Source organism: Leopardus geoffroyi, chromosome C3, assembly GCF_018350155.1.
Source record: "Leopardus geoffroyi isolate Oge1 chromosome C3, O.geoffroyi_Oge1_pat1.0, whole genome shotgun sequence".
Taxonomy (NCBI): Eukaryota; Metazoa; Chordata; class Mammalia; order Carnivora; family Felidae; genus Leopardus; species Leopardus geoffroyi.
The window spans coordinates 53,709,552-53,732,545 of NC_059338.1; the positions used below are offsets into that span (position 1 = coordinate 53,709,552).

The following is a 22,994-nucleotide window of genomic DNA, read 5'->3' on the forward strand; positions in this document are numbered from 1 at the left end:
TTGGTTGTGAACTCGCTTGGTATTTATTTCGGAACCTCTTCATCTCTTTTTCCATCTATATGATAGTTTGCTGGATAGACTCTCTTTGTCTGCAGATGTTTTCCATTCGGCACCTTTACCAAACCGTGCTGCTCACTTACAGTTTCAAAGTTTCTTCTGAAATACATCCAGTGATAACCTTATGGGGTTTCCCTCGTAGGTAACTGTCAACTTTTGTTTTCTTGCTGTGAAAATTTTTCTTTATCACGACATTTTTGGTTTTAATTACTATACGACTTGGTGTGGATCTGCTTCTGTTGAATATAATGGGGGTTCTTTGTGCCTCCTGCTCTGGATCTGTTTCCTTCCCCTCATTAGGGAAGTTTTCATTGATTGTGTCTTCAAATAAATTTTCGGATTCTATTTCGCAGAGTTCTGAGAATGAGAAATAGGACAGAAAAGACCTATTGAAGGTTCTCTGATGAGTCACTGGATTTGCATGCATGGAGGACAGATTTGAGACTCAAATGAACAACCTACATTTAACTTCTAAGAACTAGAAGAAAAAAACAATCTATTCCCAATGTTCTCAAAAGGGGGAAATTAATCCATATGAGAGTGGAAACCAATGAAACAGACCATGAAATCAATAGAAAATATGAAGAAGATCAACAGCGGGTTTTCAGAAGAGTGAAACAAAATTGTCAGGCCTATACATAGACTATGCTAAGACATAAAGAGGACCAAATTCAAAAGAATTATAAATAAAGGAGAAGATATTATGCCTTATACCAAAGAAACATAAAGCAGACAAAGTGGCGACTATGGCCAAATTAGATTACATAAAACTACCTACCTAGAAGAAATGGATAGGTTACCAAGATTGTATCAGGAAGATATAGAAGGTTTGCACAGACCCATTAAAGGAAGACTGTATCAATACAAAAAGATAACCAATGTAAGTAAATTGAATCAGTAATCGAAGTTCTGCCAAGGAAGAAAACCCCAGGACCAGGTGGATTCATTGGTGAATTTAACCAAACGTTTGTAGAAGAACTAACAGCAGTCCTCTCACTGATTCAAAAGGAATGAACACCACCAAACTCATTTCATGAGACTGGAATTACCCTGGTAAGAAGCCAGAAAGGATACTACCTGAACAGAAATCTATAGGCCAGTATCCCCGTGATGAATATAGATGAATAATTCCCAGTAACATGCAGGCAAACCAAATTCAGGATCACATGAAAAGAATCATTGACCGTGATGAAGGGTATTTCCCTGTAAAGGCAGGATGTTTCAGAAATGCAAATCAATAAGTGTGACCCCTCACAAAATTGAATGAAACAAAAATCAACCAGAAACCAGACTGTTAACTATAAATAGCAAATGGAGGGTTACTATAAGTGAGGTGGGCAGGGGCATGGGTTAAATGGGTGACGGGCTATGGAGGGCACTAGCAGTGAGGATCACTGGGTGTTGTATGTAAGTGATGGATGACTACATTCTATACCTGAAATTAACATACACTGTATGTTAACCAATTGGAATTTAAATAAAAACTTGAAAAAATAAATACTAAAGAAATGCATACATAAATTTAAACTAAACTAAATACATTTTATTTTATTTTTTTTTCAATATATGAAGTTTATTGTCAAATTGGTTTCCATACAACATCCAGTGCTCATCCCAAAATGTGCCCTCCTCAATACCCATCACCCACCCTCCCCTCACTCCCACCCCCCATCAACCCTCAGTTTGTTCTCAGTTTTTAAGAGTCTCTTATGCTTTGGCTCTCTTCCAGTCTAACCTCTTTTTTTTTTTTCCTTCCCCTCCCCCATGGGTTTCTGTTAAGTTTCTCAGGATCTACATAAGTGTGAAACCATATGGTATCTGTCTTTCTCTGTATGGCTTATTTCACTTAGCATCACACTCTCCAGTTCCATCCATGTTGCTGCAAAGGGCCATATTTCATTCTTTCTCATTGCCACGTAGTACTCCATTGTGTATATAAACCACAATTTCTTTATCCATTCATCAGTTGATGGACATTTAGGTTCTTTCAAAAATTTGGCTATTGTTGAGAGTGCTGCTATAAACATTGGGGTACAAGTGACCCTATGCATCAGTACTCCTGTATCCCTTGGGTAAATTCCTAGAAGTGCTATTGCTGGGTCATAGGGTAGGTCTATTTTTAGTTTTTTGAGGAGCCTCCACACTGTTTTCCAGAGTGACTGCACCACTTTGCATTCCCACCAGCAGTCCAAGAGGGTTCCCGTTTCTCCACATTCTCACCAGCATCTATAGTCTCCTGATTTGTTCATTTGGCCACTCTGACTGGCGTGAGGTGATACCTGAGTGTGGTTTTGATTTGTATTTCCCTGATAAGGAGCGACGTTGAGCATCTTTTCATGTGCCTGTTGGCTATCTGGATGTCTTCTTTAGAGAAGTGTTTATTCATGTTTTCTGCCCATTTCTTCACTGGGTTATTTGTTTTTCGGGTGTCGAGTTTGGTGAGCTCTTTATAGATTTTGGATACTAGCCCTTTGTCCGATATGTCATTTGCAAATATCTTTTCCCATTCCGTTGGTTGCCTTTTAGTTTTGTTGGTTGTTTCCTTTGCTGTGCAGAAGCTTTTTATCTTCATAATGTCCCAGTAATTCACTTTTGCTTTTAATTCCCTTGCCTTTGGGGATGTGTCGAGTAACAGATTGCTATGGCTGAGGTCAGAGAGGTCTTTTCCTGCTTTCTCCTCTAAGGTTTTGATGGTTTCCTGTCTCACATTCAGGTCCTTTATCCATTTTGAGTTTATTTTTGTGGATGGTGTGAGAAAGTGGTCTAGTTTCAATCTTCTGCATGTTGCTGTCCAGTTCTCCCAGCACCATTTGTTAAAGAGGCTGTCTTTTTTCCATTGGATGTTCTTTCCTGCTTTGTCAAAGATTAGTTTGCCATATGTTTACAATAGCATCAAAAACAATAAAATTTATTGGAATAAATTTAGCCAAGGAGGTGAAAGATCTCTACAGAAAACTAGAAAACCTGTGTGCAGAAATGGAAGAAATTCAATTTGCATGGAAGAAACAGAACACACAAGTCAGTGAAAAGCCACCCCATGTCCATCTGTAGGAGGAATTAATACAGATACAATGTCCATACTACTCAAAGCCCTCTAGAGATTCAGTGCTATCTCTATCAAGACTCCGATGCAATTTTTATGCAATTAGAAACACATACCCTCAAATGTATTTGGAACCACAAAAAGACCCTAAGTAGCCAATGCAAGAAAGGACAAAATAGGAGGCATCACACTTCTTGATTTCAAGTTTCATTCTAATGCAAAGAAGTCACTGTTATGTCACTGGCATAAGCACACACACAAGACAATGGAACGGAAACTGAGAGCCCAATCTAAACCCATGCATGCACAGTCAACTCGTATTTGACAAGGGAGTCAAAAATACACAGTGGAGAAGAATAGTCTCTTGAATAACTGGTGCTGGGAAAATTGGATATTCACATGTATAAGAATAAAGGTTAGCACCGTATGTTACACCACTCCCTAAAGACTGAAAGGAAGAAACATAGAGAGATGTGGTTAGAGAGAAACAGTGACAAAGAGGAAGTACAAAGAGGAAGGTAGACACCTGCTCGAGGTATGTGGATGGTGTTAGATGCGTCAGGGGAGAGGGGATGTATGAGGTGGCTCTGAGTGCTGGGGCAGAAAGGGCTTGTATCATGGGCATCAGAGTTCCATGACCCCAAGACTCCAACATCCCTGGGTCCAAGCTCTGCAGAAGCCATTGGAATTGAACAGATGGGTATCCCTCATTTCTTCTGGAATTGTGAGGCTCAGCCTCATGTTCTGTCATGGAGAGGGATGTCTTGAGGGAGATTGTGCTGCTCTTTGGCAGGTATACTCCAAGTCTGCCCTGTGGGGAGGTGTCCTGGGGCCATCTCTCTCACTGCCCCAGGCCCTGTTGGATTTCCCCCCTCCCCCACCAGCTGGCCTTCCTCAAGTTCTGAACCCAGGCATCAGGCATCATGTTGTCCCCAGGTCCTGAAGTCTGTACCTGGCAGAGGTGGACTGCTGATATTGATTAAAAAAAATTGACAATAAGGTCCATATCCTCCCTCTGGGACTAGCGGTGTGCATCCCAATCGTGGGTTGCTATCCTCCTGTCCACAACAAATCTGAGGATTCCAGAAGGTAGGTGAACACTATAAAACACTCTAGTCTTCTCTTACATCAAATTCAAAGACATTTTCTTGTCCCAGCTTTCTTTTAATGCTGAAGAGATGGCAATTAGTAATTGAAGGCATAATGGTCCTATAGGATATTTACCTATATGACTGGTGGACATTATTTCATCCATCCGTGTCCCTAAAGCACGTTTCATTGGAAATATTAGCCAAGGATACATACTGTAAATTCACAACTGATTCATAGCTCCCTGTAAGTTGCATTCTGACCTTGTCACATATGTGTCATCAAAGATATTATTAGTGACTTTTCAGATAAGCTCTCCACATCAAGATGGTGATGTTAGAGAATCTGGTATAAATGGAATTTCACAGATTCCAAATTAGGAATTATTTTTCATTTTTAATGTTTCTTTTTTCTTTTTTTGAGAGAGCCCGAGCTGGGGAGGGGGGAGAGAGTGGGAGATACCGAATCTGAGGCAGGCTCGAGGCTCTGAGCTCTCAGGACAGAGCCTGACGCCAGGCTCAAACTCATGGACTGCAAGATCACAACTTGCGTCAAAGTCGGATGCTTAACCAACTAAGCCACCCAAGGGCCCCAGGAATGATAGTTTATTGGCAAAGAAGGAGAAATTAAAGATAGTGTAAAGGATGTCTATTTTTAATTGAAATATTGTTCACACATTTGTTGTATGAGTTTTAGGCATACATTGTAGTCATTCCATATGTCTATGAATTATATTGTACTTAAGCACAAGTGTAGCTATCCTGTGAAAGCATGCAACAGTATTATTACAGGATTGACTCCATTACATTGGCTGTCCCTTGTATCCCTAGGACTCATTCATTCCATAGCTGACGCCGGTATCTCTCTCAAAGGTGTTCATTCTTTATCTAACCTAAGTATTTTGGTGGTAAACACAATTACCTCTTGCTCAGCAAGTGTAAATTGGCGGTCTATTTTTCTGTGAACATTGCTTAAAACATTACAAATGATGTCATTAATATTAATAAATTCAGTTTCATTCTTCACTCACAAGAAAGGAGAAGGAAAAGATTTCTTTGTGTCCCAGGCCCTGTCATTAAAACCTTTCCCAATGTGGAGAACAGGTTTAGTTGCCCAGAGCACCTTAAGTGTCTCAGCTGAGCGACCAGGGCCTTCCACATTGCAAGAATGCCCATGATGGCCAGCAGAGAGAGCTGGAGCACCACAGACCCGGAGGGGTGGGTTCCTGTGCCCAGGCAGTGATGGCCAGCAGAGGGCGCACCATCGGCTTTTCTGACCCAGGGCACCTCAGAGCAGGAAGGGCTTCTATTGCTCCCAGAGGACTCAGGGCCTCTGCCGCTGCCTCAGTACAGAGAGCAGAGCTGCATTTCCAGCAGGTTGTGGCCCCCGCCCCAGGGGAGACCTTGGGAGCTTTGTAGCAACTTGGCATCTCCTGAGTCGCCAGAGAGAATTTGCCTTATTGTACTGAGTGCTGAGGAGTGGGCGCTGGGTGGCTTCCCTGGGCAAGCTGGTTGCTGAGCTGCACAGGCCCTTGCATTTTCTGTTCCCGTGTTTCATTCCTCCCCTTCCCGGACAGTATTTGAACAAGACGTATTTTACTAAAGGTCTCGTGGATTGCAGGGTCCCACAACATCACCTCCTCGATGCAGTCGATGGTTTGTTCCAGATTCAGGCTTCTTTCTGGGAAGAAACGGTGACGGAAATTCAGAAAAACGGGAGCTGCATTCCTTTAGGACATGAATACATGAAATGCTCGTTTTGGGAACTCCTAGAAGAATGAGCTGGAACCCACTTTCTGAGTCCTGCTGGAACCAGAGACCGAGGTAAGGGCACAAACTGTCCCCCACATCATACATGCTTTTTAAAAAATTTGATGGTTATTTTTCCAACCTAGTGAAGTGATTGCAAACTACAGAAAACCTGGTAGGTACCTGTCGTTAACGTACGTTATCTTTAATTTAAATTGCAGTGAGTAAAGATACACTGTAGTATTAGTTTCAGGTGTACAATATAGAGCAACGCTTCCACACGTCACCCGGTGCTCATCCCAGGTGCACTTCTTAATTCCCAGCAGCTGTTTCACCCATTCCCCACCTTGCTCTGGAAGCCCTCAGTTTGTTTCCTAGTTAAGAGTCTGTTTGTCACTGTCTCCTTCCCACCCCCCCCCCCCGCTTTGTTTTATTTTATTTCCATGTGTTAGTGAAATCATCTGGTATTTGTCTTTGTCTGAAAGGCTTATTTCACCCAGGATAACATTCTCTCGCTCCATCCAGCTCATGGCAAATGACATAATTTCATGTTTTTACAGCTGAATAATATTACATTCCACATACCACATCTCAATTTATTCATCAGTTGATGGATGCTTGGATAGTTTCCGTAATTTGGCTTTTGTAGAAAATGCTGCTGTAAACATTACGGTGCATGTATCCCTTTGAAGATTTTGTATTCTTTGTGGAAATACCTTGTAGTGAAGTTGCTGGATTGTAAGGTACTTCTATTTCCAGTTTTTTGTTTTGTTTTTTGACATCTCCGTGTGGTTTTCCAGAGTGGCTGCACCGGTTTGCATTCCTACCCACAGTGCAAGAGGGTTATTCTTTCCCCACATCCTTGGCAACACCTGCTGTGTCATCCTTCATTGATTTTCGTCATTGTGACAGATGTCATGTGTTATCTCATTGTACTTTTGAATTGTATTTCCCTGAAGATCAGTATTGTTGAGCATTTTTTCATGTGTCTCTTGGCCATGTATATGTCTTCCTTTGGGAAATGTCCATTCGTGTCTTCTGCCCATTTTTAATCAGATTTCTCATTTTTTGGGTGCTGTATAACTGTATATATTTTGGACACTAACCCTTTATCCGATGTCGTTTGCAAATATCATTCTGTTGATGTTTTAGTTTTGTTGATTATTTCCTTGGTGACTGAAGGTTTTACTTTTTATGAAGTCTCATTATTTTTGCTTGTGTTTCCCTTACCTCTAGAGATATATCTACAAAGACGTTTGTACAGGCAACGTCAAATAAGATACTACCCGTGTTATCCTCTGGGATTTTTATGGTTTCAGGTTTCACATATAGGTCGTTATCCATGTTGGATTTATTTTTGTGTATGTTGTAAGAAAGTGGTCCGTTGTTTTTGTTTTGTTTTGCAGGTTGCTGTCCAGTTTTTCCAAAACCATATGTTGAGGAGCCTTTTTTTAAGTTTATATATTTATTTTTGAGAGAGAGAGAGAGAGAGAGAGAGAGCATGCAGAAGAGGGGCAGAGAGAAATGGAGACAGAGAATCCCACGCATGCTCTGCATTGCCCTGAGATCATAACCTGAGCTGAATTCACAATCACACGCTTTGTTGACTGAGCCACCCATGTGTCCCAAGACTCATGGATATTCTTTCCTGCTTTGGATATTCTTTCCTGCTTTGTTGAGAATTAATTGACCATATAGGTGTGAGTTCACTTCTGGGTTTCCATTCTATTGGCCTATGCCTCTGTGTTTTTTTGTTGTTGTTTTGCCAGTAACATAATGTTCTGATCAGTACAGCTTTGTAATATAACCTAAAGTCTGGAACTGTGATGTCTCCAGCTTTGCTTTTCTTCTTCAAGTTTGTTTTGGCTGTTTGGGGACTTTTGTTATTCCATACAAATTTTGAGATTATTTGTTCTTGTTCTGTGACAAATGTTTTTGTTAGTGTGATATCCCTATCACACTTCATTTCATTATATGTGTAGATTGTTTTAAGGATGTAGACGTTTTAACAGTATTTTGTGCTTCCCATCCATGAACATGAAATGTATGTCCATTTCTTTGTGTCCTCTTCCATTTATTTCATCAGTGTTTCATAGCCTTTAGAGTACGGGTCTTTCACCTCTTTGGTTAGGTTTATTCCTGGTTTCTTGTGGTATTTGTGAGCCTGTCAATGGGATTGATCCTTTACTTTCTCTCTGTGTTAATTCATGATTTGTGTTAGAAATTCAATACATCTATGTTCCTTGATTTCTGTAGATTGTGACTTGTCGAATTCATATATCGATTCTAGCGATTTTTAAAGGAGTCTTTCATGTTTTTTATAGAACACATCATGTCAGTTCCAAACAGCGAAAGCGCTACTTCTTCCTTGCCGATTTGGATGCCTCTTATTTCTTTTTGTTGTCTGAGTGCTGTGGTTAGGGTTTCCCGTACTATGTGGGATAACAGTGGTGAGAGGGGTCATTCCTATCTTGTCCCTGACCTTAGAGGAAAAACTTTCAATTTTTCCCCATTGAGGATGAGATGAGCTGTGGGTTTTTCATAGATGACCTTTATTATGTGCAGGTAGGTTGAGTCTCAATGTACTTTGCTGAGGGTTTTTATCATGAGTGGATATGACATTTTGTCAAATAGTTTTCCTGCATCTGTTGAAAGCATCATATTGTTCTTATCCTTTCTTCTATTACTGTGGTGCATCATGTTGATTGATCTGTGAATGTGGAACAACGCTTGCACCCCAGGTATATATCCCACTTGATTGTTGTAAATGATTCTATTAATGTATTGTTGACTTTAATTTGAAGGTATTTTAATGAGAAGTTCTGCATACATAGTCATCAGGCTATTGGTCTGCAGTTTTATTTAACATTTTTTTAAACATTTTTTTACATATTTATTTCTTTCCTTAGATAGAGTACATAAAAGTGAGGGAGGGGCAGAGAGACAGGGAGAGAGAGATTTCTGGCCATGCTGCACACTGTCAACGCAGGGCCCAACGTGGGACTTGAACGCACACACCACCAGATAATGTCCTAATCCGAAATTAAGAGTTGGACAGTAAACCGATTGACCCGCACGGGCACCCCAGCAGTTTTTGGTTTTAGTGGAGGCTTTATCTGGTTTTGGTATCAGGATAACGATGGCCTCATAAGATGAATTTGTAAGTTTTCCTTCTTTTTTATTTTTTGTAATAATTCGAGGAGAATACATATTACCTCTTCCTTAAATGGATGGTAGACTTCATCAGTGAAGCCCTCTGGCCCTGAACTCTTGTGTTGGGGGGAGATTATTTTTTATTACTGATTTGATTTCTTTCTATTTTCAGATTATATGTATCTTCCTGTTTCAGTTTTGGTAGTGTGTTGTTTCTAGGAATTTGTCCATTTATCTCAGAGTGTCCAATTTGTTGCATATAAATGTTCATAATATTATCTTCTAACTGCAGTTTTGTGGTGTTGACTGTTATTTCTCCTTTCTTATTTGTGATTTTATTTATTTGAGTCCTTTCTCTCTCTTTGTGAAAAGTCTGTCTAGGAGGTTTTCAAGTTAATTACTGCTTTCAAAGAACCAGCCCCTGGTTTCATTGATTTGGTCTAGTGTCTTTTTAGTTTCTATATTCCTTATTTCTGCCCTAAACTCTATTATTTCCTTCCTTCTGCTGCTCTTTCTCTCATTCCTTTGGTTGTAAGTTAGGATTGTTTGAGATTTTTCCTGCTCTTTAAGGTAGGCTTGTATTGCTATGTACTTCCATCATAGAATGCTTTTGCCGCATTCCAAAGGTTTTTACCAGTATATTTTCATTTTCATTTGTTTCAGTGTATTTTCCCGTTGATTTCCTGTTTGACCCATTCATTTAGTGGCATGTAATTTAACCTCCTTTTATATGTGACCTTGTACCCCCCGCCCCTGCTTTTTTGTTGTTGACTTCCAGTTTCCTAGCTTTGTGGTCAGAAAGATGCTTGGTCTGATCTCTGTCTTTGGGTACCTGTTGAGGCCTGATTTGTGACCTAGAATGTGATCAATTCTGGAGAATGTCCCATGTGCGCCTGAAAAGAATGTGTACTCTGCCATTTTAGTATGAAGTGTTCTGAACATATCTATTAAACCCATCTGGTCCAGTGTGTCATTCAAAGCCATTGTTTCTTTGTTGATTTTCTGTTTACGGGTTCTGTCCATTGATGTGGGTGGTGGTAAAGTCCTCTACTATCATTATATTATTATAAATGAGTTCCTTTATGGTTGTTTTTAAATGTTTTATATACTTGGTTATCGCATGTTGGGTGCATCAAAATTTACAATCATTGGATATTCTTGTTTAGCTGTCCCCTTTAGTAAGAGATAGTGTCTGTCTTCATCTCTTGTTATAGTTTTATTTAATTATTTAATTATTTATTTATTTATTTACTTATTTTTAATTTAAGTCATAGTTGTCATATAGTGCATTCTCAGATTTGGGAGTAGAATTTGGTGATTCATCCCTTACATACAACACCCAGTACTCATCAAAACAAGTGCTCTCCTTAATACTCGTCCCCCATCTAGCCCAGTGCTGACCCATCTCCCTCCATCAACCTTCAATTTTTTTCTCTAACATTAAGAGACTCATGTGGTTTGTTACCACTCTTCACTTTTCCTGCCCCCTTCCCATGTTTTCATCTGTTTTGTTTCTTCAATTCCACATGAGTGAAATCATATATTTGTCTTTCTCTGATTGACATATTTCACTTAGCATAATACATTCTAGCTCCATCCACATCGTTGCAAATGGCAAGATTTCATTCTTCTTGAAGCTGAGTTATATTTCATTGTATATATGTATGTATGTATATATGAACATACATATGCGTATACATATGTATACACACACACACACACACACACACACACATACACACACACTACAGCTTCTTTATACCTTAATTAGTTGATGGATACTTGGACTTTCTCCATAGTTTGGCTACTGTTGATAATGCTGCTACAAATACTGGGTGCATGCAATGTCACTATTAGGTATTTACCCAAGGGGTACCAAAATAGAGTCTCGGTTTTAAAGGTTATTTTGCCTGATATAAGTATTACTACTGGCTTTCTTTTGACATTATTTGCATAATAAATGTTTCTTCATTCCCTAGATACTAGGGATACTAGATACTAGGGAAGCTAGATACTAGGCAGCATCTAGATAGGTCTTGTTTTTGTTTGTTTGTTTGTTTGTTTGTTTGTTTGTTTGTTTGTTTGTTTTGTCCATTCTGACACCCTATCCAATGTCTTTTGATTGGAGCATTTAGTCCACGTACATTCAGAGTGATTATTGATAGGTATATATTTAGTGCCATTCTACTAGTTGTTTTGCCATTGTTTCTTGATGTTTTCTCTGATCCTTTCTTGTCTGTAACCCTTTTAGTCTTTCATTTCCACTCAAAGAGCCCAATTTAAATATTGTTTTCCTTTGAGTGGTAGTATATTTCTTTACTTATTTTTAATATTTCTTCTTTTTTAAATTTAAGCCCACGTTAGTTACCTTATAGTGGAATACAGTTTCAGGATCAGAATTTAGTGATCCATCAATTACAATATATATCCAGTACTCATCCCAATTGCCCTCCCCAATTCCCATCACCCATTTAGCCCATACCCCTATTCAGTAACTTCCTGGAACCCTGAGTTTCTTCTCTGTATTTAAGAGTCTCTTATCGTTTGATTCCCTCTCTGTATCTTATTTTTGCTTTTCTTTCACTACGTTCATCAATTGTATTAAATTCCACAGATGAGAGAAATCATATGATGTGTCTTTCTCTGACATATTTTCCTTAGCATAATAGTCTGGTTCCATCCACGTTGTTGCAAACAGCAAGAATTCATTCTTTTTGATCTCTGAGTAATATTCCATTGCATGAATATACCACATCTTTATCTATTCATCTCTCATTGGTCATTTGGGCTCTTTGCATAATTTAGCTATTGTTGATAATGCTGCTATAAACATTAGAGTGAATGTGCCACTTTGAGTCAGTGTTAGTGTATCTTTTGGATAAATACCTAGTGGTGTAATTGCTGGGTCCTAGTGTAGTTCTATTTTTAGTTTTTGTGACAAATCTCCATACTATTTCCCAGAGTGGCTACACCACTTTGCATTCCCACCAGCATTGCAAAAGCGTTCCCTTTCTCTGCATCCTTGCCAACATCTGTTGTTTCCGGAGACGTTAATTTTAGCCATTCTGATAGGTGTGAAGGGATATCTCATTGTGGTTTCGATTTGTATTTCAGTGATGATGAGTGAGATCGAACATCTTTTCCTGTGTGACCAATCTGGATGTCATCGTTCTTAAAGTGTCTCTTCATGTCTTTTGCCCATTTCTTCACTGGATTATTTGATTTTGGGGTGTTGAGTGTGATAAGTTCTTTATAGATTTTGGATACTAACCTTTATCTGATGTCACCTGCAAACATCTTCTCCCATTTCATTCAGTTGCCTTTTAGTTTTGCTGATTGTGTCCTCTGCTATGCAGAAGCTTTTTATCTTGAGGTCCCAATAGTTCATTTTGGTTTTTATTGCCCTTGCTTCAGAGACATGACAGACAAGAAGTTGCTGTGGCCAGGATCAAGGAGGTAGATTGCCTGTTTTCTCCTCTAGGATTTTTTGGTCCCTTTCTTACATTTAGATCTTTCACCCATTTTGAGTGTGTGTGTGTGTGTGTGTGTGTGTGTGTGTGTGTGTGTGTGTGTGGTTTAAGAACATAGTCCAGGTCCATTCTTCTCACTGTCCAGTTTTCCCAGTACCATTTGCTGAAGAGACTTTGTTTTTCCATTGGATATTCTTTCCTGCATTGTCAAAGATTACTCAGCCATATGTCTGAGGGTCCATTTATGGGTTCCCTATTCCGTTCCATTGATGTCTGTGTCCGTTTGTGTGCCTGTACCATACTCTCTTGATGATTGCGGCTTTCTAATACAGCATAAAGTCCAGAATTGTAATGTCTCCAGCTTTGTTTTCTTTTTCAACATGACTTTCTCTGTTTGGGGTCTTTTCTGGCTCCCTACAAATTTTAAGGTTGTTTTTTCTAGCTCTGTGAAGAATGCTGGTGCTATTTTGATAGGGATTGCATTGAATGTGTCGATTGCTTTGGGTAGTATTGACATTTTAACAATATTTGTTCTTCTAATCCATGAGCATGGAATGTTTTTCCATTTCTTTGTGTTTCTTCAATTTCTTTCATAGACGTTGTATGGTTTGTTCCTTTATTTTTTTAATGTTTGTTTATTTTTGAGACAGAGACAGAAAGAGAGAGCGCATGAGCAGGGGAGGGGCAGAGAGAGAGAGAGAGGGAGACACAGACTCAGAAGCAGGCTCCAGGCTCCGAGCTGTCAGCACAGAGCCTATTGTGGAACTCGAACCCACAAGTGAGGGATCATGACCTGAGCTGAAGTCAGCGCTTAACTGACTGAGCAACCCAGGTTCCCCTCTATTGTTTTAAGTGTACTGATCTTTTACCTCTTTGGTTAAGTTTATCCCTGGGTATTTTGTGTTTTTCAGTGCAGTTGTAAAGTACATCAATCCTAGATTTCTCTCTGCTGATTCATTATTGGTGTATAGAAATGCAATCAACTTCTGTATATTGATTTTATATCCTGAGACTTTCCTGAATTCCTGTATCAGTCCCAGCAGTTTTTCGGTGGAGTCTTTTGGATTTTCCATAGAAGTATCATGTCTGCGAAGACGGAAAGTTTGACCCCTCCTTGCCAGTTTGGACACCTTGTATTTCTTTTTGTTCTCTGATTGCTGAGGCTAGGACTTCCAACAGAATGGTGAGTAACAGTGCTGAGAGTGGACATCCCCAGTCGTGTTCCTGACCTTAGGTGGAAAGCTCTGTTTTTCCTCATTGAAGATGATATTTAGCTGTAGGACATTCATATCTGGACATACTGATATTGAGACAAGATCCTTCTATCCCTCCTTTCATGAGTGTTTTTTTTTTTTTTCATCAAGAAAGGATGCTGCATTTTGTCAAATGCTTTTTCTGCATCTATTGAGAGGATCATGTGGTTGTTTTCTTTTATCAATGAATCGGATCAGTTTATTTGCAGATACTGAATCGGTTGTGCATCCCAGGAATAAATCCAATTCATTGTGGTGAATAATTATTTGTATGTATTGTTGGACCCAGTTTGCTAATTTTGGTTGAGAATTTTTGCATCCAGGTTCATCAGGGAAATTGGTCTGTAGTTTTCATTTTTAGTGGGGTCTTTGTCCAGTTTGGACTCAAGGCCAAGTTGGCCTCATAGGATGAGTTTGGAAGTGTTCCTTCCATTTCTCTGGCCATGACCTTATCTTGTTCTTTCATTTGGGATGTATTCCTCCTGTCTTGACATTTTAGCTGAGTATTTGTCTTCTCTCTGTTACCAAACCTCATTGTGTTACCTGCCTGTGAGATGAATGGCTTTATCAAGAGGAGGTCATCTAGTGTCCAGGGCCTGACACATCAGAGAGTGTCTGTGGTGTGTGTTTCACGCACTGTTTTGTGCTCTGGCTGCACTATCCTTCTGACCAGTTGTATGGGCAATGTATGGTCCTTGACCAGAATGTGCTGAGTTTTATCTAGGTCTGCTCTGATCTGCTTGTTAAATGAGACTTGAAACGACTGCCACTCGAAGTAAAGCCCTGCAGAACTGTCTGGTCAAGAGAGGTGCCGTGGTCATGGGCTTCTGCTGGTCTTCTAGGGAAGGGACACCTCCATTGGGACTGAGGCAAGCCTGATTGACCTAGAAGGCCAGTCTCTCCAGAGCACAGGAAGGTGGGGTTGGTGTAAGCAGCTTAGGCAGCCAGTGTGGGGATGACCTTGTTTCCAGCAGATGGCTCTGTGTTTATGCTGTGGGGAAGAGGAGGAAAATGGCGTTACCCAGCTCCTCTGTCCTAGCTCCTTTGTCCCCTCATTGTGAACGCTGACTCTCAGGGATGCTCTCATGATGAGTGTATAATCTCCCCACTGTGTGCACCAGGCACTGTACAGATCATTGTTTCCATACCATCTGCCATGCCTGCTAAATTTTGAAACTCCACATTCTCGGGGTGACTGGATGGCTTGGTTAAGTGTCTGACTCTTGATCCTGGCTCAGATCATGACCTCATGGTCATGGGATTCTCTCTCTCCCTCTATTCCTGCCCCTCCCTTGCATGTGCTCTCTTTCTCTCTCTCTCTCAAAATAAATAAACTTAAAACAAGTTTAGTGGCATGGAATACCTTATTTAGGCAAGATTTCCTCCCTGAGGGGAATGGCAGGGGTCTATCAGTTAAGTTTCCAGCACTGACTACGAAATTCTTTGCTTACTGGTTAAAGGTTACTTTCCTGCAGAAATGAAATTAGGTTTGGTGACATGGGACCTTAACGTAAGTAACTCCATGATGGTCCTGTGAGTTTTCTTTACATTCCAAACCCATATTTTTACACATCAATTTTTTTATTAAAAATATAGCCCTAAATAATATTTTAGCCATCTACTTCTGGCCCGATGATGATATCCTGTAAAACTGTGACCATCTCCTAATGGTAGATGAAGATCAACTCTGTGGCTCTAAGATTTTTGTGACTCTAAGTTACATTGATGTATGTTACTAAGATCTTTGTGAGTCTAGGTTACTGATGGCCTTCTGAAATCTTTGACTCAGGGACCCGCAGCCAGGTTGCTGAGCCATCACTTAGGCACAGAAGCACCCTTTCCAAGTCATCTCTTCCTAAAGCGTTGTCTTTGTCTTTTGTACTTCTGGGTCTTACCCTTTTGCAGATCACATGCTGTGATGGACATCCCCTCATGGAAACCTGTCAAAGTGGACCAGAGAAAGCTGCTTCCCTGTGACTGCCACTTCATTGTCACATCTTTTCCTTCTGAAACCCCTTGAACACCCTATCATTCTTCCAGCCTTTGAATATCTCTTTGATTTGGAAATATTTCATTCTCTTGTATTCCTGGTAAAAATATGTGTGAAATATTAAAGCAAGATTCTTTGCAATAAGTGAGCTAGTCACAATGATCCATCTGTCCATGTGTACATATGGGTTTTTTTTGTGACAATGTTCAGGCATGATGTGAAGTACATCCTGTAAAATCTGAGTATCATTCATTATCTAGAATAACCACCTTTATGGAAAGCCATTCAATGACATGCTCGTTCAAGATCAGAAAAACACTTAATTTACATACCACATAATACAGTGATATATGCATATGTTATTATCTTAAAATATGTAAAGTAGATGTTTCCATGAAGTGTTTATCATGCATTTAGTTTTCTGTACCATGAATGCTATTATTTAAATTAAACAGTAGTAAGAACAACAAGAATAGGTGCATGGCCATCACTAGTAACTAATACTAGAACTAGTCATATAATATTATGTGTTGAAAACGTAAAACCATGATTATTAATAATCTTTTCATTTGGGATGGGTTTCTAGTTACCAGAAAAATTGGGAAGATATTATTGAGTCTCCACATACATCAGACTGTTCTGACTATTGATGTCTTATGAGTTGATACATGATCACAATCAATATCCCGAAGAGATATGGTAGTATTAACTAAAGTTTATATTTGTATTCATATGCTTCGGTTTTAACCTCTTCTGTCCCAGAATCATCCCACCTGGTACATTACCCTCATACTGTCTCCTTAGGCTCCACTTGGCCATGACGATTTTTAGATGTTTCCATATTTTTCATAATCTGCTAAGTTTTGAGGGTACGTTTGTAGAATGTATTTTGTAGAATGATCCTTGGTTGGGATATGTCTAACTTTGTTCAGATGCTTAGGCAAGAGTTACTGTGTTTTGGAGCATAAGATCCAGAGACATAGTGCCATCCATAATTATCACTTCACATAAAGGTTGTTCACTCTGAAGATTGGGGTCTTTTGTGGTTCCATACAAATTTTAGGACTGTTCTAGTTCTATGAAAAATGTTGTTGCTCTTTTGATGGCGATTGCATTAATTATGTCAGTTGCTTTGGGAAGTGTAGACATTTCCATGAAATTTGTACTTCCGATCCATGAGTATGCAATATCCTTCCATTTTTTTGTGTCATCTTGAATTTCTTTCATCACTGTTTTATAGTTTTCAGAGTATAGGTCACTCACCACTTTGGTTAGATTTATTCATAGATACGTTATTATTTGATGTACAACTTCAAATGGGACTGTTTTCTTAATTTCTCCTACTGCTTCATTATTGTTGTCTAGAATTGCAACAGATTTCTGTACAATGATGTTGTATCCTGTGACATTGCTGAATTCATTTATCAGTTCTAGCAGTTATTGAGTGGACTCTTTAGGGTTTTCTATATACAGTGTCATGTAATCTACAAAGTGTGGAAGATACATTTCTTCCACGTTTGGATTTGTTTGTATTTTATTTTATATTATGTTTTATTTTAATTTTACTTTACATTGTTTTGTTTCGTTTATCTGCTGGCTGTGACTTGGACTTCCAGTCCTGTTTATTAAAAGTGGTAAGAGTAAACATCCTTGTCTTCTTCCTGACCTTATAGGAAAAGCTCTCAGATTTTCTCCATTAAGGTTGATTATAGCTGCGGGGTTTTCAAAGAAAACATTTATTACATTGATGTTTGTTCCCTGTAAACCTACTTTAGGGGGTTATAATCATGAATGGATGTTGTACTATGTCAAATGCTTTTTCTTCATGTATTGAAATGACCGTATGGTGCTTTCCCTTAACGTTTATTAATTTTGAGAGAGACATAATGTGAGCAGGGGAGGGGCAGAAAGAGAGTGGGAGACACAGAATTCTATGGAGGCTCTTGGCTCTGAGCTTTCAGCACAGAGTCCGATGTGGGACTTGAACTCACGAATCATGGGGCCATGACCTGAGCTGATGTTGGACTGTTAAAGGATTGAGCCACCCAGGTGCCCCGATCATATGGTTCTTATCCTTTCTCCTGTTGATATATTGTATCACATTGACTGATTTGCGAATATTGAACCACCCTTGCAGCTTGGGAATAAATCCCACTTAATTGTGGGATATATTTACGGTTGTTATATCTTCTTTTTGGATTGTACCCTTTACTGTTATATAACATCCTCCTCTGTCTCTTGTTATTTACTTTTTTTTTAAGTGTATTTTTTCTGATACAAGTATTGCTACTCCAGCTTTTGTTTTTTCATCCGTTCTTACACCTTACATCTCTAGATTGGAGCATTAATTGCATTTACCTTCAAAGAAATGATCGCTATGTATGTATGTATTGCCATTATATTACCTGTTTTCTTGTGGTTTCTAATGATTTTCTCCGATCCTTTCTTGTCTGTCTTTCATGTTTTGCTTAATTTCTTTAGTGATGTATTTTAATTTCTTTATATTTATTCTTAGCATATTTGTGATTGGTTTTTGATATATGGTTACTGCTGGGTTATTTATATAACCTCTTCTGAATTTAGCAGTTTGTATTAAGCTGATGGTCATTTACCTTGGAACCCATTATTTTCTCCTCCCTAGGTTTTTGGTAGATGTTATTGTATTTCAAACCCATATCTCTGAGTTCCTTAACTATTTTTTACAGAAATATTCATGTTTGACTTGATTTGTGTCATTTACCTCTATACTGTCACTTCTGGTCTCTCCTTTCCACTCAAAGAGTCCCTCTTAATATTTCTTGCAGGACTGGTTTAGTGGTACAAACACCTTTAGTTTTTGTTTGGGAAATCTGTGTCTCCTTCCATTCTGAATGATAGACTTGCTGGATAGAGTATTCTTGGCTGCTGATTTTTCCATTCAGTACTTTGAATATGTGATGTCCTCGCTTCTGGCTTGCCAAATTTCTATTCAGAAATCGGGTAGCTAGCCTTATGGGTCTTCCCTTCTAAGTGAAGGTCTCTTTGTCTTGCTGCTTTTAAGAGTTTTTCTTTATTGTCACTGTAATTTGCAAGTTTGCTTACAATATGTCTGGGTGTTGGCCTGATTTTGTTGATTTTGATGTGAATTCTCTAGTCTCCCGGATGTAGATGTTCGTTTCCCTCCCCCAGTTAGGGAAGTTTTCAGCTATTGTTTCCACAAATAAATTTTCCGCCCCATTTTCTCTTTCTACTGGGACTCCTACAATATGAATATTATTAGGTTTGCTGTAGTCACTGAGTTCCGTTAGTCTCGTCTCACATTGGAGAATTCTGTTCTCTCTCTTTGGTTCAGTGTGCTTAATTTCCATTATTCAGTCTTTGACGTCACTGCTTTGTTCTTCTGCTTCTTCCATCCCTCTGTTCGTTCCAGCAAGCTTGTCTCTCCTTTATTGTGCCCTCAACCGTATTATTTCTTAACTCTAGTCAGGGGTCTCACTCTCTACTCATTGCGCAAGTCTAATGAGTATCCTTATGATCATTGCTTTCAATTCTGTATCAAGTATGTTACTCATATCTCTTTGGCTTATCTCTGGCTGTGGCTTTGACTAGGTCTTTCATTGTGGATAAACATCTCTGTGTGTCCATTTTGTCTGTCTCTCTGGCTCTATTTCTCTGTGTTAAGAAAGTCAGCTGTGCCTTCTGATCTTGAAACTAATAACGTTATGAAGAAGAGGTCCTGGAGACCTCAGTAGTTCACGTCTCCATTTACAGGTCCTGGAACTTCAGAGGCTATCGTATGGGTATTGTTCATGGCCTGCTGCTGTGTCTGGGTTACTTTTCCTTTTAGTGCAGGTGTCTGCACTGATTGTGTGCCTGTTGTAGGATACGCTTGCTCTCAGTGATGTTAGTGGGACCCAGGCAGGCCAGCTGGTATGCCCGCTGGGTAACTTGGGAACAGGGCAGGAGTGTTAGCAAAATTGCACAGGGCTACTATTCCTATGCCAGATTTCCCGATGTCCTTTGGTGCCTGGGGGCTGTGGACCAGCAGTGGAAGCTAGGGGCTTGAGGATATGCACACAGCATATCTGTGCCTGGGGACATGTGGCTGGTTGAGACAGATGAGGGTGCCTGGATATGTACAGCTGGGTGAGGTGCAGATGTACACAGCATGCTGTGACAGCTATGCATGCAGCTTGTCAGACAGGGTGCCCTAGTTGTTTGAAAAATGTTTGCCCTGAGACCAGCTGGCTTGGTGTGGTGAGTCACCTAGTGAACCCTTGGGACTGGCGCACTACTAACAGTTAGGTAGCAAGTGTCTGTGCAGCCTCACCCTCTGGTGGGTGCTTCTATGCTTACTCTGGGAGGCTGAGGGAGAAGAATGGTGCCTGTGAGCTCCCTCATTGTTAGAGAAGTCCTCCAACACGCTCAGGAATCAGCATGAATAGATCTGTCTCCTGTTGCCTTGGCATTGTGTAAAATGCCATGTTTACATTGCCTCTCTACACAGGCAGGGACCTGGCTATCACTCATCCTCCTGGATCACCCAGTGCTGGGTCAGCTGACCTCCAAAACTCCAGGATCTAAACTCAAGGGAATTCAGCCCCTCTGGGTTTTAATGAAAAATGTTATGGAGATTAGTCTTCACTGTGTGAGCTCCCTGGTGTGAGGGCTCACTTTCTCTGCCCATTCTGCAGGCAGCCAGACTCCACCTTTCTGACCTTCGTAACCTTTCTGATGCAGCTTCTCTCTTTTTAGGTGTGGAGTTTCTTCTGCCAGTCTTTGGATCACTCTCTGGTTCATGGACTTGGAAGTGGATGTTATGCAGTTGAAAACATGGGACAGGGTGAGCTCAGGGTCCTCTTACTCTGCTATTATTAACTTTTTAAATGTCTTATTATTTTGTATTTTTGAGACATGAGCAGACAGACTCATATCACCCATGCACTTCAGGATTAGAAAGGAACTTTCCCACATTTGCTTCTAGTATTTTATGAAACTCTCTTTAATGAGGTATGATTACAAATAGCCTCAAGGTAAGGGTATAATTGGATGAGACTTGAAGGTACAGGACCATGGGTACAGCACCATGAAATCATATGGTTTCTCCCTAAACCTTCCATCACGATCCCTTTGTGTCTAATCCTAATGTTGCTTTTGAAGTAAGGACTACTTTTTCCCCCACGTTTTCAGATATTGCCCAGGTGTCTGAAAGCCTGCATTGGCATATCTCCTTTTCAGATAGTCTATATTCCCAAAACTATTGCAGTCGGTCTACCTTTGGACTTTTGCTCCTATTGTATCTCTCTGTATGTTCACATACTTTTGCACTACTTTAATGATAAGGTCTTAATAATTGCTTTAATATTCACTAAATGATATGAGCTGCAGTTCCACTTATGACAGAATGCACAGCTTCCTGTGATATGTATTCAAGAGCAAGGCAGATATCCTGAGCACTTGAACTGAGAATGTCACTCTTTCTTTTTGCCAGCCCTCTTCCCTTCCCTGCGAGACAAGAATCTCCTTTAGTTCACACAGAAATGTGGGTGAAGTCAGTAGAAAACATTGCCTTCTCTCCTCTTCCCTTTATCTCTCAAAATCCTTGCCACTATCTTCTGCCTTTCCCTTTCTCTGACTCAATCTCCCAGGCCCACTGTTCCACTCCAGCCATGATCAGGGTGTCCTCCAGCTGCTGGCCTCTGCCCTGTCCATCCCTCAGTGAGAAATCTGGAGTAGGATTATGCATTTCACAGGATTGATCAAGAAATATGTGATCCTCAGAGACCTCCTGCACAAGGTTGATGTCCGTGGAGACATGGCATCCTGAGGGAGGATCTGACTCCGTGTGTGGCCTCCTCACTCATCTCCCACAGTCATTGCTGGTCCCTGATCCTTACCCACCATTACAAATCAGCCATATGCTAGGGTCAGGTACCTGTCTATCTGACCCCAAGCACCAGGAGTCAGTGAATATTTCTAAAATAAATGAGCACAAGCACCCCATGCATCTAGATATAGGAAGTTACCATCACCCCAGAAAACTCTCTTGGGCTCCTCTGCAAAAAGGGCGATCTTGCTGCTATCCTCCATCACCGCAATTTCTGCTAGTTTGTTCCCTGTGTGTATAGGAACCGCACTGTGTGCATTCGATGGGGGGTGAGAGTAGGTCCTCCTAGAAGCAAACACTGAAACAGAGACAAACAGTGAAAGTACTATTAAGGGATACTAAGAAAAATAAAGTGGAGAGCGCAGGGTGGGCAGAGACAGCATGCAGGCAGATCTGACACATTTTTAAGATATATAATCACCATACTCTGTCACCTCACACAGTCCTCTTCCAATTTCAAAATAGTTGTCGTATAAGGCAGTGAAATTTACGAGATTGGGGGTTATTTCCCTATGGTCTTATGTTTTCCTACATGCATTCCCTCTTCGGTAGTTAATCTGTGTCCTCAGATGAACACTTTAGTGTGTGGATGCATCTGCGAGTCTATATGTAATGGAATAGGATTGTCTTCAGATCTCAGATGTAGAACTCTGATATACACATTCTCATAATTATATTTTTCTTTCTTTGTCTGGTGGGGCCTGAATCTTAATAGAATAAGCGTGTCTTTGTCTTACTGTTTAAAGTGGCGATCCCCAATCCCTGAGCTGAGGTGTTAACAGTCTTAGTTTAATGAACTTCTGTGACCATCTTTTTTTGATGATCTTTTGTATGGAGATATCTTAATTGAAACTGTGAGAAGGGTGAGTGGACATTTCCCAGATATTTTGCAGTTGCATTCTGTATTCAATGTCTTCTTTTCATTATGTCCTTAGAAACAAGTATTATCCCTGTTTCACAGATAACCCATCTCAGGCTCTGTGTAGGTCCCACTGAGAATTGGTATTCTGGCTGAGACAGCAGGAGCACAGGCAAATCCTCGGGATATTGTGAGAGAAGTTTAAGGAGATACATGCAAAGCTGTAGTCAGGGTGATGTCAGGGGTCCAGCAGGGGTGGCATCCGGCCAGCCCTGAGTTGTAGGTTGACCCAGGCTGAAGGCCAATGCAGGCACTCAGCTGATCTAGATCCTGTCTTCACTTTTAGTCTCACTGAGAGATATGAACTTAGGCAAACAAGCATTTCCTTAAGACCAAGTTAAATTTCCTATATATCCAGGACCTTTTTTCACCCATAAATATCCAGAACCTTCAGACAACACAGGGA

General features: G+C 40.2%; 1 long non-coding RNA gene across 2 annotated transcripts in view; it reads left to right on the plus strand.

The window, feature by feature from the left end:
• The first annotated feature begins 5,195 nt into the window (after positions 1–5,195).
• The window catches only part of LOC123585072, a 41,421-nt gene continuing 23,622 nt past the window's right edge, over positions 5,196–22,994 (plus strand). For both annotated transcript variants that reach the window (XR_006705889.1, XR_006705887.1), the window contains exon 1: positions 5,196–6,012. This is a non-coding gene — a long non-coding RNA (uncharacterized LOC123585072). The remainder of the gene's footprint in view (positions 6,013–22,994) is intronic.